Below are 20,538 nucleotides of genomic sequence, written 5' to 3' on the forward strand. Positions count from 1 at the left end.
GGGACAAAGAATTCTAGGACCAAAATTTTCAGGTTGCATTGTTTTAAAACTTCAAATTTAGAAACAAGAACCTTAGGATAAAATTTTACCAATTTTTTTTTTTTTTTTTGGAACTTGAGATTTAGAAATGGGAACCACAGGATCAAATTCCTAAGTTTACTTGACTTTAGACGTAGTAATTTGTATCTTAGGATCCCCTTGGTCGACGAAATTGAGTCAGTAAAAACTTTGATTAGCCTAAATTCATATAAAGACCACTTAAGTGGGTGGACCGAGGTAAGGAAGAATAGAAAATCCATTTTTGGAATTTCAAGAATCCCAAATGTAAAGGGATTTAGAGAAAGCAGCTCGAGGTCAAACCTTAATAAAACACAAATAAAGGGTTGATCCTCAATTAAACAGATATCGAGGGTCAACCCTCAATTAAATAGAAGACGAGGGTTGATCCCTAATTAAATAGAAATTGAGAGTTGACCCCTAAAATCGAGGGTGATCTCCATTTTGATAGCTTAAATATACTGACTTCAAAAATACATATCTTTTTCAATATAACTCTGATTGGGGTAATTTAAAAATCAGATTGAAGCTTGGTAAGTATAGTTTTATAAATAAATAAATAAAATAATAAAAATAAAACTTAAATGATGTTGAATTTAGGATGTTTTGGAACTAAGCAGAAAAGTCATCAATTTTAGATAGCCAATACTTCTGAATTTTTTATAATTTTTTTGAAATTCGAAATAAAATGAAATTTGATGTGATAAAAATAGAATTGATGATAAATTACCATTACAATTATAAAAATAATTCAGTAATTGAATATACCAAAAATATTACCAGCAACTTACCAGTTGAAATTGAAAATTTCTACAACTACAAGTCACCGATAGGAACCAACGTAACTTTTTCATCTTAAGGTTTTAGTCTTCGGTTCTTCTTGAAATTTTTTCTTATCAAGTCAAAAATTATCCCGCATGATTAAATTAGAAATTTTTATTTTTATTTTTATCATGTTTTACAATTTTGTTCTATTCCAGTTTAGTCAAATTAGAACTCTTGATTAGGGTTTGCGTATTATTATTTAAAGTAATGTAATTTTGTTTTAGGGCTGGATTTGAATAAAATATTATGATTTTTCTAATTCCCTTGTGGATTCAAGAGCCATTATACCTGGTGGATTCAAGGCTTATATCACGTTGATAAGATAATGTTCTTTCCCTTCCCTTCTCCAAGCCCTTCCTTGCGTCGCAATCTCTCCAAACCTCCATAACATGTTATAACTTCCGATTCTTCCTTCCTTTTCAAAATCAACATAACCAAAGTCTAGTGGGCCCATAACCCATAGGTTATAGGATCGAAACGGGAATATAGAGTTGATATCTTAGGCCATTAAGAATCTTTTTTGGAGAGTCATATAAACTTAAGCACCGTGGAAAATTCATTACTCACCAAGTTGAATATAAATTAAACAAGAAACATATTTAAATAAGACCTGAAGGAAAGTTTTGTAGATCCGAAACTTAAACTTTTCAATTATTTGAGATATTTTTCAAACATCTAGAATGATCGAACTATGGAATTACGGAACTATACACTTATGAGGCATTCACAACTTGACCCGATTCTCAATCTTAGGCGACTACTAATGGACTTACTGCTTTGATCGAGCAGAAGACGAAGATCTATCAGGACTAGGAAATGATACAACAAGCTTTCAACCCTGGTCAGGTAAAGGATCAATGTATCGGATTCAAGTCCGATACAATTGTCTCTTCATGTTAACCAAACACTAAAAATACAAATTTTTACTCTAGATAGAGGGGAACTAATTTCATGAATATTAATTCTTTTAAAAAAAATTAAGGGAATCTTGAGGGTGAAAGTTTTTTAGGGGGGTAGACTGCAATAAGCTAAGATAGTGTAGTTATTACACACCATAGTACATATATGAACGTTAAATTAATGAAAACTTAGGTGTACAAAATGAGAATATATATATTTATTGATATCATGCAATTTTAAGGATGAAATTATTTTTAAGGGGGGTAGATTGTAACGTCTCGGATTTTCGCTATTTTAAATTTTAAAAATGATAGAATTAGTTTACTTTATCATTTAATATTCTTTAACACTTGATGTTAACCTATACGCAGGTGTTATCAATGAAGAATCGTACAAATTCAATAATCGTAGAAAGCTAATGAATACACCCGATCACAAACTCTTAGACCTAACCTTGTGACCTATTTATCTAGGGCCCATATCTATCCAACTTATCACTAACTAATCAAGACAACTGTTACTAAATAAAGACCTACCTAAAGTCAAAACAACTAGGGGTGCATCTTGATTAACAAACCGAACTGACCCAATTACTCTATTAGCCTAAGAACAAACTGTGTAAGGTGCTTAGGATCGAATCATCATTTTTGTTAACTGCGAATAGGTCACACTATAAACTTAATTCAAAACCTAATCATCATACATAAGAAATCTCGCTACCAAATTCATTTTAGAAATGCCATGATTATCCAAATAAGCTTAAGATCACTTGTAAGCCCCGTATCCTAGACCGTACCTTTCCATAGGCTTCCGCGGTCTTCCCGGTCAAATTCCGGCAACCTTCGACCCTTAACCGGTATTTGCGCGCGACCTGGATTCTCGTGCCGTCAACCCGAGTCGACTCAACCCAGGGCTTATACCTTAGCGACCGCGTCGTCGCCGCGGTTCCGATGCCGCGACTCGCGCGCTGATGCGATGCTCTGGTTGGGAGATGAGGGCCAGCGTTCGGTGCGAGGAAACGTCGCGCGTGCGAATTCCGAGGGAATCTCTACGAGGTGTCACATCAATCAATCAATCCCATCAATCCCATCATGTCAAGTACACATCAACTTTCACCCTTTCCTAAGCAAGCCCCAAAAGTCAAAAAGCTCTTACACCACCCATGCTTTTCTTACAACTTTTGCCAAAAAAGTCATAAAGTTCTTACACACCCATCCCTCTCTCCCATCCATCACTCCATCACCCATCATTCTCTCTCTCTCTCTCTCTCTCTCCCTTACAAGTCTCTCTCTCATTCCATACTCTCCCATAAGCAAGTCCCATACGTATGAGTTCCCCATGGTGAGAAAATGGCATTTGTGAGGCCCACCTTTCCTACCCCTTCATCTCTCATCTCAACCATCCATTTCTCATCTTCCTCCATCAAAGAGTAGCACAAGGAGCTAAGGAAGCCAAGGGAGCAAGAAGATCAAGTGGTGGGTGTCTTGATAGGGTAGATTTTGATATTTTTAAGATGGGCCAAGTGAGGCCAACCGATCAATGGTTTGGATCTCGCTTTGGACCCTAAGATGTGGCCGATGGCCCACTTGGATCATCATGATCATTCCATGATGGGGCCATTCTCCATGGACCCCATCATGATGTTTATTTCCTTACATGCTTAGGGTCATCTAGACCGTTTATTTTAAGTGGAGAAGGGATCTCCACCGTCGAATTTCGATTTCATGGACCTACATGTAATGAGACCCACTTGATGTATGATTTAGTGCAAGGGAGGGCCCATAGTGCCGGGGTCCCTCCATCACACGGTCTCACTCTCTATCTCTCTCCCTTTTATCTTATTTATTTTATTTATTTTTTTTGGTAATAATGAGGTTATGTGGCCCACTTGAATGGACCCCACCATGAGGTAGGTATTTTATCCAAATCATTTAAAAGTGGGGCCCACTTTATATGTGTAAGTACCCTGCCATCCATCCCCTGATGGCCCACCTAAGCAGGGCCCACCTCCTAAGTACATGGAAAGTCCAGCGTCCAGGGACGCTGGACGTTGCTGGAAAGAAAAATAAATATCATCTTTTCTTTTCCAAGCCTTGGAGTGGTCCACTCATGTAGGCCCCACCTTGATGTATGTATTAAATCCACACCATCCATTCCTTTCCCAAGCTCTTTTTAGGCATTGACCTGAAAGATGGGATCCATCAGACCTTCAGGCGGGCCATACCATAGCAAATGGTGGTTTTCACCATTGAAAACTTCCTTGATTGGTTATACATTGAAATATGTCCAATATTGGACTTGTTTTGCTCGTGGTGAGCCATGGAAAAACATTGGACGGCGTAGATTCATTGGATATGGACCCCACCTGCAAAATCCCTGAAGAATCAAAAATAAAATCAAAAAAAATTAATCAACACAGCAGCAGCAGCTGCTGTGTCAGAAGGCAGCAGCGCTGCCTGCGCGCCAGCGCCCAGCGGGTGGACGTACAGCCACCACGGCTGTAGCCGTGGGCCCCACCTTGATGTTCATTTGCCATCTAATCCGTTTATAGGGTGGGCCAACCCCTGACGTGGGCCCACCCCAAAAATCAGACTGATCCAAGACTCGGGTGGCCCACATCAAAGGAAACAGTGTGATTTGGACTCTACCGTTGGAACCCTTTCTGGGCCCACAGAAGTTTGGGATCAAGGTGAAATTTGTTTTCACCCTTCATTTGGGCCCATGTGACCTTATCAACGGTCTGGATGGATTATAAACATTATGGTGGGCCCCATATGGAGCCCACATAGATGTATGTGCTTCATTACCACCGTCCGCCTGGACGGTGGACGTGGAGCCCACTGTAAATGTGGAGCCCACTGTGTGGATGGGTGTACGTGTGCGTGTGTGTGGGTGCGTGTGTGTTGGTGTGTATATATTCATATATAATATTATATTCTATATAATATTATATGTTATATGTATATATACAATATTATATTATATATAATATTATATGTTACATATATATATATATGTATATATATATTATATTGCATATAATTTATTGATGGTGGGAGGCCCATTTCAGTTCACTTGTGGGCCATGGTTGAGGCCCACTTTGATGTATATGCGAGGCCCACTTTGATATACATATATAAGGTCCATTTAATGCATTAGGGGCCCATGGGTCGAGGCCCATTAAGACGTAATGGGGCCAATGGGTTGAGGCCCACTTGATGTACATATGGGGCCCAATTGGTGTAGCCCATTTGATACTCATAAGGCCCATGAGATTAGGCCCATTTAATGCATTCTAAGGCCCACGGGTTATGGCCCATTGCAATGCACATAGGGCCCATTGGCGCGGCCCAATGATGTGGCCCACTTGATGAATATAAGGCCCATATGATATGGCCCATTTGACGTATTTAAGGCCCAATGGGATGTACCTAAGGTCCATTGCAATGTACGATCCCAACATGATTTATGTAATGATGTTTACGTCAGGGCTATGCCTTGGGAGCAATGGTGGTTTGACGTCCACATTGCAAGTATAGTGTGGTTAAATGTCCGCATTTCCCTAGGGCCCATTGTTAGGCTCATACGTCTGATGTGTAGGCCGTCTAGGCCCATCTTTGTTATGATTATCATCCATTCTATATAGCATGCTCAGTTCCATGATTCATGACCATATGCATCATACGTATGCTTGATATGAGAAATGACTGATCATCGCATATGCCTTCGGGCAGATTGATTAGGGGCTCCCGTATAGGGGGTGTTGCCCTACATGAGCGCACGATACGCGCAGGATTGCTGCATGACTGAATAGTGTGATTCATGCATTCGTTGTGCTGATATGGATGACCGACAAGATATCCACAGGCGTATCGTGGTTGGCGGGATTGGATACTGAAAATACGTTCTACATGGGGTGCGATAGATATCCTGGGTGAAAGTCCCTAAACCCTTATGGTACCAGGAGGTTGCTCCAACGTCTGCAGTGGATGCATGAGCGCCGAGTGCCGATTACTGGACGGTTGCGCTTTCCACCGTGTCGTGGTCGATTGGAAGGGGTGCGGTCTTACCCGCCCGAGAGTGAGGGGCAATGCTAGAGTCTGACCGGCTCGAGGAATGGGTCCGCTATTGACGAGCCGAGCCCGATATTGGCGGCGGATAGTGAGGTCTTTTCCACTCACCTTATTGTGCGCGATGGGGCGGCAATCGGCTTGGAGTGTACTAGACCGTGGTATTCCAGATTTGAGCCGTATTGACATGTGGACTTAGATGAGGATTTGTATGCTTGTGTTGCATTTCGCATTGCATGGCCTTGGTATGGCCGACATCATTCTTTGCACCGCATGGCCTTGGTACGGCTAATGGGATTCTTGACATTCATCAGCATGTTCCGCATTACTCTGATACTGCGTAGCTGCATTATCACCTTGAGCATACACTTTCACCATCCTCTAAGCTTTCCATAAGCTTATGCACGACCGTTGCGTGCAGGTGACGTAGGATCGCAGCAGCGCTGAGGCTTGGGCGCGTAGCTGATCTTTTTGGAGCTTTTGGTCTATCATCATTGTATTTCCCTTATGCTCATTGTACTTGTAAAGTTTTTGATTATAGTGGAAATGTGATGGAGTTTTTGGTTGTTGTTTGTGGGTTATGCCTTTGGTTATGCTTATTACGAATCAAACTGAAGTTGAAAATCCTCCTTGTAGCATCCCAGGATCGGAACCTGGCGAATGGGCGCTGGGAGCCGAGAATGGGGTTCTACGGAGGCTGTCGGCGCCGGATTCGGCGATCGGGAATTTTGTGAGCCCGGTCTCCGAGTTTGGGGTGTGACATCACTCGTCAGTGGGCCATTAAACCCAAAACTATAGAAAGATTTTCATCTTAGAGGGCTTGACATCCATCGCGGGACCTTGAACTAAGATGATGCACCGAATCACTCAACTTGGGCTAGGAAGGCGAGCGCATGAGATGTATGAATGCCCTTAGGATTTGTCAAGAACTTAAGTTAATTTTCTTCATCTAAATCTTGACAAAGTTGTGGCTTTTAGACCGTTAAAATATGACCAAAAATAAGATAATGATGTAAGATAATACGTTGGCTATATTCGTATAGTCGTGACCTTGATCGGCCATCAGTGACCGTTAAACTGAAATAGGTCCTTAACCATTGATTGACACATCTAGATGCGGAATGGTTGTACTGTTACATAGATCCCTACTAAAGTCACATATTCCATGACTTAAATCGATGCATGCACTTTTCTATGGGCCGCAATAGTGAAAAGTAACCTCTCATAGGGTTAATAGCCTTAACCCTTGGCTATTGGGGCTATTTGCAATAGTTCTGGTGTTATAAATGTTTTTTCTTTTTTTTGGGGAAGCCATTCACCCCCACATGAATTTGTGCCCTAGAGAGGAGAGAGAGAGAGAGAGAGAGAGAGAGAGAGAGAGAGAGAGAGAGTGTGTGTGTGTGTGTGTGATGGTGGGTGAGTGCTTGTGAGGTTTAATATCTTCTTGTCATTCGCCCCTTTAATAAAATCTCTAACAGCTTCTGAATCCTCCGCCACACCCCTTTCGTTAACAATAGATATAAGGATTGAGTCATTCTTCATAATCAAAGTCCTTTTAGATTAAATCATGTGTATCTCATACTGGCTTTGACATTTGATTAGGTACTGGTGATTTTGCTGTAAACCCTAACCGTAGAAGTGCCACAAATTTAAAGAAATCCTCCTAAGATGTAGATTATTTTCCTAGGTTTTCATTTATTAACCATTGAGGGTGATAGATTATGATCCTTTTTGATTTAGTAAGAACCCTTAAGTCGATTATTCCCTAAATGCTTTTCCTTATAAATATTTGATTTTGTTAGTATTGGTAACTAACATGTATGACGAAATGCTTACTCATTTTAATGCTTGGCTTGTTTGTGATTGATTATGGTTTGTGATGATAATGGTATATTTCAAGGGTGTTTAATGTGTTTATAGCCTTGGTCATGTTCCTTCCATATTTTGTTGTGACTTGAATACATATACTTGTAAATTTTAATTGATGTTTTCTTTGAGATACATTGCTTTATTAGAGTTAAGGTGGATATCACTGTTAATATTAAATAAATGCTACATCATAAATTAGTCCTATTCTATAAAGTAGGCTATAATAGAAAGAGATCGAACCTTGGCTAATCTTGAAACAAGGGATACTCGTCGAATTTGGCCATCCCAACTAATGTGCCTGACTGAGGTGGAACTTAGGCAATCAGTAGTAGTTGGAACTACATTGGATGCTTGCACCCATTGCCAGTTTGTACAGGGTTTTACTTGCACAATTAGTTTGTCCATTGCACGGATAGATGACATATTTGACCAATGTTTGTAACACAATATGGAATCTGGGATACCATGTTTCTAGCAAATGAGGTTCATTCATACCTATTAGCATGATACGATGCAATAAGACTTGAGGGTCGGATATGATGGTATGGGACACTGCGTACGAGCTGTCGGCCTACATTAGGGTGATGAGCCTGCCACATTGGCAAAACATTACGTGAGGAGCCCGCCATGTTGGTAAAACATTAGGTGACTAGCTTCCCCGTATTGACCGTCGAGCACATATGAATGTCGTGACCTTATCATGATGATGATGATATGTGTGGTATGCTTTCTCCACACTTGGGGTCGGGTGATGACCTTTATCTCTAGTCATGGCCATCCTTGGGTGGTTAGCCCTACTATAAATTCGATTAAGTTATAGGGAGTTAGGGACAATGAAACCTAAAGTGGATCAAGGGATACTGGTGAGGAGCCGCCTAGTGACACAACGAACTACGTGATCCAAATAAAGACCCAAGATTCGACGGCAGTATCCCTTCATCATCATCTGGCTATTTAACTTAAACATTAATAAATACTCAGTTAATCATGCATTTCATAACATTTGTTGGGTTGTGTGTGGGCTAACCATTGCACATATGTTGACGTCCTCAGTAGCGATAATGTTGATGGGGTTCTATATTGGTATGATTGATCTCGAGCCATGCATACACATTTAAAGACATTCATATATTTTAAGAACTAGAGATAGGGTTTTTGTGTTTTGATATGCTATCATCGCTTATGCCTGTATCAGTTTGATAACATGCGAAACTTAGGATAATAGTAACACTCAGTTGATCACTCACTCTCACTTAAGATGAGATTTTTAAACGCCAAACAGGCGATATTATTGATGCAGGTACCACCGAGATCTCAAATGGGTAGGCTTAGATCCACTTGCACCACCGTCGTAATGTTTTGAAGTGTTGGGCGAAAATATAATACTTTATACTTATTCATTTTGGGTATGCATATTGTGACTTGTGTAGTCCCAATCACCACTATTGGAATTGTATAATTTGATGTTATACATACATTTACGAGTTTATTTATCTCTTCTTAACTTTTGATGCTGTTGATTTAAAATTACTCTGATTATTGATGATGGACGAATGTTAACCAAATTGCGTGAGCACGTGGGAACTCACCCATATGCATTTTTACTAGGTTCACGGCCAAAAACTCGAGACCGGAGTCTCCGTACTCAGGTGCTGATTTTTGGGTCTTGACACCACACCACTAGATTATTGGGGATTGAATGCCTACCACTGAAAACCTCTTAAAGGCCAAGTGACCTTATGAACAGGTTGAATGTCAAAAAAACATCACGGTGGGCCCTAAGAAACTTTCAACAGTGGGGGTCATTGTCACCACTGCTTTCTATGGTGTAGTCCACTCGAACATTCAATCTACCTCTTTTTTGGGATCCTGCCCTAAAATGGTCTTTCAAAATGGATGGACGAATTAGATAAAACACTTATATCATGTTGGCCCTATGGAGCCCCTAATGGGATCGTCCATCTCTAGCTAGTTTTGGGGTAGTACCACTCCCGCCTGTCACAATCCGCTTCTAGCTGGACACGAATTTCCTGCCCCAAGGCTTTCATGGACAGGAAGCAAGGTGGGGATCACCGTGATATTTGTGATAAATTGACTCTATCCACCTGTTTCAAGAGCTCATTTTAGAACATGCGACCAAATATGAGGTGGATCTAAAACTCAAGTGGGCCACATAAGAGGAAACAAGGGGGAATGAATGACTACTGCTGAAACATTCACATGGCTATAAAAGTTTGGCATTAGGCTAAGTTTTTCGTATTTTCAATTCATCCTAATTGGATTGAACTTATAGATAGATTGGATGGCATATAAACATCAAGGCACAGCCCAAGAATATTTCGAGAGCTCATTTTAGAACATGCGACCAAATATGAGGTGGATCTAAAACTGAAGTGGGCCACATAAGAGGAAACAAGGGGGAATGAATGACTACTGCTGAAACATTCACATGGCTATAAAAGTTTGGCATTAGGCTAAGTTTTTCGTATTTTCAATTCATCCTAATTGGAATGAACTTATAGATAGATTGGATGGCATATAAACATCAAGGTACAGCCCAAGAATATTTCAACGACATGCATTTCTTTCCCACTCTTTCATCACGTGTGGCCCATTTGAATTTTGGATCCTCGTCATTTATGGTTGCATGTCCTAAAATGGGCTTAAAAAATGGATGGACGAAATAGATTTTGCACAAACATAAAGATGGGCCCGACTTAGGTTCCCTTCACACTAAAGCCTTTGGCTAGAAATCGACTAGAGATGAAAGCAAATTGTGTAGATTGCAAATTCGGTATAAATATTTTTTTCATGCAGTGCATATATAACTCCCCTACGCTATGGTTTGTAGGAGAGCATTATTTTATACACACACACACACACACACACACACACACACACATATATATATATATATATGTTTTTGGTCTCATATCTTAAAATAAGCTCGAAGAATAGATGGGAGGGATAGATTTCTCACAAACTTCATGGTGGGCCTCGCTTGGATTTCCTACTCATGAAAACCTTTGGTGAGAAATTCACGTTAAGATGAAAGCAGATTGTGTGGGGGCAAATTAGGTGTTAAACACTTTTTTCTTATGTGGACATATAACTCCCTGCGTTATGGTTTGTAGGGGAGCATTACTCATATAGGTACATATTTAAATTATTATTAAGGTGGCATTTGGATCTTAAGTTACTTAACATAAGCTACTTATTTCTCAATTAGCTTATCTTAGTTTCTACCTATTAAGCAGATAAGTATATTTGGCAAAGACATACTGATCAACTTCTCTCTTTGGTTTCTCGTGATGTCTCTCTTTAGTCGCTCATGAAAAGTAGAAAAGATTAAAAAATAATTATAATAATCGCTAAAATAATTAAGTAATTTTAAGTAAAAAAAAGTTACTTATAATTAATCATAAACCAAATTTACTTATATGAAATAAGTTACTTATCTGAGTCATGCTCACTGGCACACCTACGCACGTGTTATGGGCGTCTAATCCAAACTATCCATGTGATGGGGAATCTCATGAAACCCCAAGGGACAAATTTTCGCCCTGATATAAAATTATGTTGGGCTATAGCAAAGAGAAATGCAAATCAGGGAGAAAACTATTTTTATTTTTCATGGCCCACCAAAGTTTTTGTTCAAAGTCAAAATTGGTCCCGGGGTTCAGTGAGGTGCTGCTTCACGTGGACGCTTCAGATTTCGGAGTCACATCACATATGATGAGTTCTCAAAAAAGTCCATTTGACAATAATTTGATTAATAAGATAGCTTAATGAAAACTTAATTCAGAAAAATAGTATTGGAATGTAAATATCATATTAATAACATAATATTTTTTGAAATTCCCAGTATTTATACAAGTAGAATATATCCTAGGAGATCTATGCAGCTATGTGCAGTTGTCATGCATATCTTAATTATTCTGAAAAAATAAAATAAAATTTAAAGCAATGGACCCCATGGGAGGACAAATGCTGGTGAGTGGTGAGCGGATTTAGATTGCGTTCAACACCTGCCCCAAGGCTATCCCTGAGGCATGACCCTGTGGGTCCACCGTGATGGATGTGTTTTATCCATGCATGCATCCGTCAATTTAATTTTCCAGCTCATTTTAGTATGACCCTAAAAAAGAAGCGTATCCAAAGCTCAAGTGGACCACACTACTGGAAATCGTGAGGATTGAATATATACCGTTGAAAACTTCTTGAGGGCCTCAGAAGATTCAGATCATGCTGATATTTGCTTTTTCCCTTCATGAAAGGATGTGTGACCTTATGAACAGGTTGGATGGCAAACAGACATAATGGTTGGCTGTTGAAAGATTTTCGTTATAGGTGTTATTATCCCCACTGTTTCCTGAAGTATGGTCTACTTGAGCTTGGGATTTGCTTTATTTTTCAACTCACGCCTTAAAATGAGCTACCAAAATGAATGGATGGTGTGGATTAAACACGGACATCATGGTGGGCCAAGCAATCCACTTCCCTGGTGTGCCTCAATGCATGACCAAAACGAACAAAATGGGTGGGAAGAAGAGAGAGAACCCTACCAGAAATTAAAATTATTGGATGCTTCTCCACGGCGTCGGAGAACTCTCAGCCTTATCTTTTGGAACCGGAATATCACACCACTCACTCAAATCTGAAAAGAATGACAAAAAGGCCCAATAGACTATTATTGAAACTCGGGGTTACATGAATCTCCTGTGACCTAACCTCTGTGGGGGCCATCATGATGTCTGTGCTATATCCACTCTGTCCATCTATTTAACCAACACATTTTAGAATATGCATTCTCCATCTAATGGTGAACAATCCCCATGTGAATGAGTACGGCCCAAAGACCATATTATCAGGAAATCTTACTCCTTTCAACCTTCAAATTAAAATTCATTCATCGAACCGTTGGGATCTATTGAACCATGTGAATTTCAGGGTGTGTGGCATCGAAAGGGAGGCCCATGAATTGGCCCGTCTGCGTTGTAAATATGGATGACATGTATACATCCTACACGTGCATGTGTATAAACATAGATACTCATCTAAAGTACAGTTTACAAAATTATTCAGTATGTCTAGGGAAGATTGACGCTCTTAATACATCTCTTGGTTTAAACAGATGAATGATCAAAATCAACGATCGGAATCATCCATCAGATTTGACCAAAGTTTCGTTAGCCATGAAGAAATATTCACGTTGATCAGGTGAAACCATCCGTCCATGATTTTGGAAACTAACGTATAAAATGAGAGGTCAATGTTTGAAAAGATAGCATCCAACTTTTAATATTGATTTTTTTACTAGTATTGCCCAGGAAAATTAAGTAAAAACTAATGGATGGTCCAGATTGATGAATATTTAACCAGAATGTCATATATGACGTTGGCACAGTAAGAGCCTCAGTGTACCTAGGATGTACATCAGCGTTACCTTTAATAATTGAAGACGGATTACTTTTTCCTTGTAATAATTTTCCGACAGTTATCATGGACTTGTCTACACTCCGGATCGTTGAGTGCAATCTCAACCCCACAATTGAGAATGAGAGGGCCCTTTCCCCGAAGATTCACAGACGCAGCTTCCAAATCGGATTACCTACTGAGTTACTTAGTACACCGTTATAGTACTGAGTAAACTCTGTTTGGCCTACCCTAAATGCATGTGGTTTATCCACGCTGTCCATCTGTTTTTCAGCTCATTTAAGGGGTTGGACTAAAATTGAAGCATATCTAGATCTCAAGTAGACCGTATCACAAGAACAGTGGGAATAATGATTTCCATCATTGAAACTTTGTTATGCCTTACAATGATGTTCATTTGACATCCAGCATATTCATAAGATCACAAAAATATGAATGAATGGAAAACAAGCATATAAGCTTGATCCAAAATTTTCGTGGCCCTTGACAATTTTTCAATAGGTGGACTTTCAATTTACATGGTTTGCCGTGTGGTCCATTTGAGCTTTGGATATGTTTAACTTTTGGTCACAAGCTCCGAAATTATATGATAAAATGAATGGAAGGCGTGGATAAAATATATAAATCACATTGACCTCGTCAATGTTTAATCAATTATCTTAGGGAGTGTCTTGCGCATGATATTAGATGGGATTAAGTGTGAATTCAAAAAAGTATAATTATTACATGTGAAAGAGATTACCCCTATTATTATGGGATACAATGACATAAACACAACTCCATGCCCTGTTTGTGTCATGGTGGTACTCGGTTGTTAGTTTCTTTCCCATTGAATAGATATATCAACTATTGTTTGGAATAATTGAAAATAACATAAATGTATTATATTTGTACCGTCATTTATTTTGCAACTTCATTTTATGGCATGGGCTTAAAAATGAGGAGATCCAAAGCTTATGTAGACCACAACATAGAAAACCGTGGGATAATGATGCCCATCGTTGAAATCTTCCTAGGGTCTATCGTGATGTTTATTTGCCATTTAATCTGTTCGTAAGGTCAAACAGACCCGGATGAAGGAAAAACACAAATATCAGCTTGAACTAAAACTTTAATAGACCTCGAGAAGTTTTCAATGGTAGGCGTTCAATCCCCATGACTTTCTATGGTGAGGTCCACTTGAGCTTTGGATATACTTGATTTTTGGGCCAATGCCTTAAAATAATCTCAAAAAATATGTGAACGATGTGGATATGGTACATACATTATGGCGGGACCTACAAAACTTGATCACATCTACAAAACTTTTCAACAATTTGGACTGGAGTCATCCTAATCCAATAGCGACCAAATGGAAATCAATCTAACCTAATCCCAGTCTTTCCCATTCTCCCCAAACACGGTGGAATTTGCATGGTACCAAATGCAATTCCATCCCACCTAATCTCATATAACATTGTGATCCAAACGCCCCATTAGCATACGAGTTATCACTACCACAATCCGCTTCAGGCAGCTTCCGGATTCGACTTACCGTGGGGCCACCTTGATGCATTTATCTTATATCGAAGTTTTGTTGGCTCATTTTGGGGCATTATTAAAAAAATGCAGCAGATCCAAATCTCAGGTGAACCCTCTACATCAAACAGTGGTGATTGACTAGTTTTTGCATAAGCTGATATTTTTGTAATCCCTTCGGTTAGGTTTGTGTGACCTTATCAACAGGTTGGATGGCAAATAAACATTCGGTGGCCAGTGAGAAGTTTTTAATGGTCAGCATTCAATCACTACTGCTTTCCATGGTGTGTTCCACTAGAGATTTGAACCGCTTCATGTTTGGGGTAGTACCCAAAAATGAGCTGGAGAAAGGGATGAATGGAACGGATGCAAGACATGCACATACCTTGGGCCCTACGGCATTGGATCCACTAAAGCCAAACTCGGTTTGGCTAGTGATGCTGCCACCAACCAGGTGGCTAGTGGTCCGTGCTATGTGGACCCACCATGAAAGATAATTTTAGGGCTTGATCCCAAAAATGAGGTAAATCTAAATCTTAGGTGGACCATACTACAGGGAAACAATTTTGATTGAATATCCACCATTAAAAACCTTCTAAGGCCCACTGTAATGGTTATTTGACGTCTAACCTGTTGATTATATCATACAGACTTGGATGAAGGGAAAAAATATATAGCAGCTTGATCCAAAATATTTGTGGCCTCGAAGAAGTTTTTAATGGTGGCGTTGATTCAATGGTGTGCGGTCTACTTGAGATTTGGAGCAACCTTATTTTTGGGCTCATACCATAAAATGATCTGGAAGAATGGGTGCATAGCATGGATGAAACACGCACATCATCGTGGGGCCCAACAGAGTACCGACCACTAGCCAATGGCTATTGGCAGGGTGAGTAACCGATTCGTTCCACTAAAGCCACGTCTGATATTCAAAGGTTACTTTTCAGCTTTTTATCTAAACGGATTAGATACGGCGCCACCTCACACGAGACGATCGGGCCCTTGCTGTGTAACGCACCTTTCTTTTATTCAGTCAACATTCATGCGATTCTACCATTTTTTTTCCGATTATTTTAGACATAATCCAAAAAATTAAGCAGATATTAATTTCAGATTTAGCAACACGCCTTTGATATACATAGTCAAGATTCACGCGGTCCTACTCTTCTTTTTTTTTTCATTATTTCAAGCATGATCCAAAATATTAAGTAGATACAGATTTCACATTTAACACACACACACACATGTGTGTGTGTGAACTAGGGTCGGGGCTATGTGCCCAAGGAGGAAGTGAACTCGATGCTGTCACTTCCCCCAACCTCCTCCTCTTGGCCATGGCAACCTCGCATATTAAGGTGAGTTTTCGGTTGGGTTGCTGTCATTTTCCGTTGTCCCTTTGCTAATCTGATTTTTCATGCTTTCGTAGGAGGCCCTTGGGACCCTTGTGATTTGTCGGTTCTCATTCGACCTAAAGGACCGTGTCAATGAGGAGAATCGTAAGTTTGGCGCTGCTAGGTGCAATCTTGACGCAAAGGCCTCAGAGCTTCTAGCAACCACGAAAGCCCATGAGACTCTTCGTGCTGAGGTCAAGTCCCTCCGTGATGTCCTAAGGGTATCCTAGGAGGAGCATGAGGCCAAAATCGCTTCGTTGGCGGCGGATTGGCACGAAAAGGCCGAGTTGATGGCCAAGTTAGCCAAGGTGGAGGCAAGGTCAACGAAGGCAGAGGCCAAGGCGGTTGATATAGTGGGCAATGTAGTAGCGAGGGAGGCGGTTATGATAGAGGCTTACAAGGCCTTCGAGGGTCACAACATTGCCCTTTGTTATTATATGCCTTAGAAATTTAACACTCTCCTTTCAGAATTCACACTTGGGGATTTTGAGATACAATTGATTGCTCTTCAGAGTCTATATCATTGTTCTCAAATATATCTCATGATCTTCGCTAGTATTTGAATATATTGGTATATCATCAATAAATACAATGACAAATTGATCAACATACAGCTCAAATACTTTGTTCATCAAGTCCATGAACACATCTGAGGCATTTGTTAGCCTCAATGGCATAACCAAAAATTCATAGTGCCCATAGCGTGCCCTAAAAGTCCTCTTATAGATTTCTGACTCCTTACTACGCAGTTAGTGATATCCTGATTTTAAATCAATCTATGTCAAATAACATGCTCCATCCAATTGATCAAATAAACTGTCAATACGCTGCAAATGATACTTGTTCTTAATCGTCACTTCATTTAACTAACGATAGTATATGCATAAACACATGCTGCCATTCTTCTTCTTTACAAAAAGTACCGCTGCACCCCATGGTCAAGTATTGGGCTTGATGAAACCTTAGTTTTTTAATTCCTTTAGCTCAAATGGCGACATCCGATATGGCTGCAATGATATTGGGTAGTGTTGGGCAACAAATTAATTAATACTAAAGTTTATTTCTCATAGAGGCGATAATCGAGGCATATTTAAAAAAACTTCGGGATACTATCTCACAAACTGAGATTTTTTATATACTCAAAAATTTTGATAGCTCATTTTTTGTCGTTAATTACATTTTGTAACAGTCTGATTCATCACAAATTCACAATTTTGACGTAGTGACACATCCATCATATGCTTCACCCAAAACACCACAGGGGTAAAAAAAAAAAAATCAAGCCGATACAAACCATCTGTGGGCCACAGTAGAGGGAACAATGTGGAAGGGGAGATCCATCTCGGATTTGCGTGGGGTCCCGACCAGGGTCCCGACCATGTTATTGTGTATGTCAAATCGACAATGGGGTACCCACCCTATTGCATATGTAAAATGGACAACATTTATACTCTTCATCTGGTCTAGATGTAGATGTAGGGTCATGCCAAAAAACTGTAGGGCTTTGCAACTCGGGTGGGTTGTGAAAAAAAGCTAAGGTCAGAATACCCTCCCACATCATTCTTTGTGCCGTGGCTCACCTGAGTTTTGGATCGAACTTATTTTTGGGCCTTTGGGGGTTATTGGGGTGACACATCTGATGGACAGGCTGGCTGTGATACATCCCTTATGTAGGCCCCACGTCTGACTAATACCATTGTAAATGATGGTGGCACCGATGCCACTCCACATCTGCAATAGTGAACATTTGTTTTACACACCCTCACACCCACACACATCACATGGGTTCTTGAACCCATGATGACCTCAATGTTGAAACTCATAGGATTTACCGTTGAGCCATGAATAGGGACCCAACTACGATACTGAACTGACGTAACCTGACTGGATCCGATCTTATCTAACCCAACTCAAATACAATTGACTATTCCCAATCCAAAGTAACCCGATTCAAATTTGGTAAACCCAAGTTCAAAATTGGTTGGTATTTTCTAACCCTAATCCGACCTGAGGACCATAACAGCCAAAACCTAACAATCATGACCCTATAACCCTCCTATGATGATCGCATATACATGGTGAGTACTAGTTATATTTACCCACTAAAAATAGAAATGTTAGTGTTGATCACCAAATGAAGAGATCTTTTTTGGGCATGGTTCATCCATGATGGGACCATTTTTTTTTCTTTTTTTCTTTTTTTTCAAAAAGTCTGATTTGTATCATTTCGTATAAGAAAGTCTTACAGAGCAATACACCGAAGAAAATTTTCGGGTCCCGTCTCAACCAAAAATATAAGAAGAGGGGACCTTTATGAAAGGGCACTGAGTGGCCCCTATGTACAACGGAAACTGGACAGAAAGGAAAGCAACGACTGCATCAGGACTAACTGGGGACTCGGATAGTCCCAATCCCGAGCCTATCCAAGACAAGCATCCCACGGATATGAGACGGAATCGTTATGGAATTTAGGTGAACGGAAGATAATTGGTGCAAACTCCCAACACGGGCTAAGCTGTCAACGGGACCATTCCCCTCTCTGAGAATGTGGAAGAAGGAAAATTGGCCCAGCTACCGAAGACAGTTGATTCTTGAAATCCAAGGTTTCCATTTCCAAGGAAACTTGGAGGAAGAGGTGAGACACGCAATCACCAACTTTGAATCCGACTCAACCATAACTCTCTCCAAATCTTGTTCCAAACATAGCACCATCCCATCATGAATAGCACGAAGCTCCGCCAAATTGTTAGGACCAACCCCATAGGCCGCCAAAAAACCAAATAAGAAAGCATTGGAGGCGTTCCTGCAAACCCTGCCCCCACCTGACGGCCTGGGATTCGCAAGAGCCGAGCCATCGACATTTAATTTGACCCATCCAGGGGACGGGAATCTCCATTTAACCAGGACCTCACCATCACGAGACTGAGAACCATCCGACTTCAATGAAGGAGCTCGACGAGGTCCACAGTACTATCCAAAATCTCTGCCCCAAAGATGCGCTTTGCCCACCACCTAACACGGATCACTGATTTCATGGTGGACATAGGCGAGTTGCCAAAAATCGCCTCATTCCTGGATTGCCAGAGCTCCCAAAGGATGAGAATAGGGAGTAAAAATCTGACCATTTTGGGCACTGCATCTGGCGCTGCTGCTGATCTCTAGTGAGCTAGTTTCCCAAGGACAGAATTGTGAACCAGAGGGGGAACCCCACACCACTGACCAAACGTGATCCAGAGAAATCTCGCCTGCTGACCGAACAGGAAAAGATGCTCAACTGTCTCCGATTGCGGATTAGCGTTTGTGACTTCAAGGCAGCAGGAACACCTGGATGCGAGAGCAACACCTTTAGCTTGGACATGGGACTCCATCGGGGTAGCCTGTAGGAGGAGTCTCCACATGAAAACAGAGAATTTTGGGGGCAGCTGAGCATGCCAGATCCAACTGGCCTAAGTAATAGAAGGGGAGGACGTTCTCAATAGGTACCAGGCTGACCACAGGGAGAAGGATCCTAAGTTCTTGAGAGGCTAGATGCAATCTGAGTTTGCATCTGACGTAGAAAATCCCCCATTGAAGATTTCCTCAGTAATGTGTTAAGGAAGGATAGCGAGGACCTGGGAGGGGGGGAGCGGTCCAGAGGATCAAATAACATCCTTTACTTTTAAATCTTGCAACTCTAGGGGAATAGGACAGTCCATCTGACGGTGGAGGGGGCCCTGCCCAGCCAGTTTTCAGTCTAGAAATTTCTGTCACCTCGTCCCACACTCCACAAGACTGTTTCCATCAATAGAGGCTGTAGGGATTTGATTTTTTTCCATAGCGGAGGAAGGACTTCCGAAGAGATATCCCTGTTATTTTTGTTATGCATGAGTTTCCCCCAAAGACCCGGTTGATCCCCGAATTTTACTGACCAAGCTAGCTTAAGCCAGTGGGCGTCCATCACTTCTTTTAATATCCTTACTCCCAGCCCTCCTTCCTCGGCGGGTCTTGCAATCCTGGCCCACGCCACCTAGTGGAATTTTCTTTGCCCTAGAAAAAATTGGAGAAGCTTCTTTCTAGCTTCTCTAACACCTAGCTCGGGATGTGCATACCAGCCATAATATGAATGGGAAAGCAACCCAAGACATGCCGAATTAATGTTACCCTTCCAGCCTGGGAGATCTGCCTACCGACCTAGCCAGAGATCTTCCTATCCACCTGGTCCACTAGAAATTGAAAAGCCAAGGCTCTAATCTTGCCGACGCAAAGAGGAGCGCCCAAATAAGTGATACCGTTGGAGGCCCTCCTGAAACCCAGGATTCGCTCCGTGACTCTTACCCTAGAGAGGGGGAGCGCCTTGGAGCAAATGAAGGTGCTCTTCCGTGGGCATAGTTTCTGACCAGAAGCTTCTTGAAATAAGGTCAGAAACTGATTAATAAGGGTGAGGTTTTCCTTCTTCCCATTGGTAAATAGCAGAATGTCGTCGGCGTATAAGA

General features: G+C 40.9%; 1 protein-coding gene across 1 annotated transcript in view; it reads right to left on the minus strand.

The window, feature by feature from the left end:
• Window positions 1-13,012, minus strand: part of LOC131232413 (probable disease resistance RPP8-like protein 2) — a 35,088-nt gene extending 22,076 nt beyond the window's left edge. The window contains exon 1 of the mRNA XM_058228633.1: window positions 12,287-13,012. The gene's annotated coding sequence lies outside the window, so the exon portion shown is untranslated. The remainder of the gene's footprint in view (window positions 1-12,286) is intronic.
• Between the last annotated feature and the right edge of the window lie 7,526 nt (window positions 13,013-20,538).

The sequence above is a fragment of the Magnolia sinica genome, chromosome 18 (genome assembly GCF_029962835.1).
Source record: "Magnolia sinica isolate HGM2019 chromosome 18, MsV1, whole genome shotgun sequence".
NCBI lineage: Eukaryota > Viridiplantae > Streptophyta > Magnoliopsida > Magnoliales > Magnoliaceae > Magnolia > Magnolia sinica.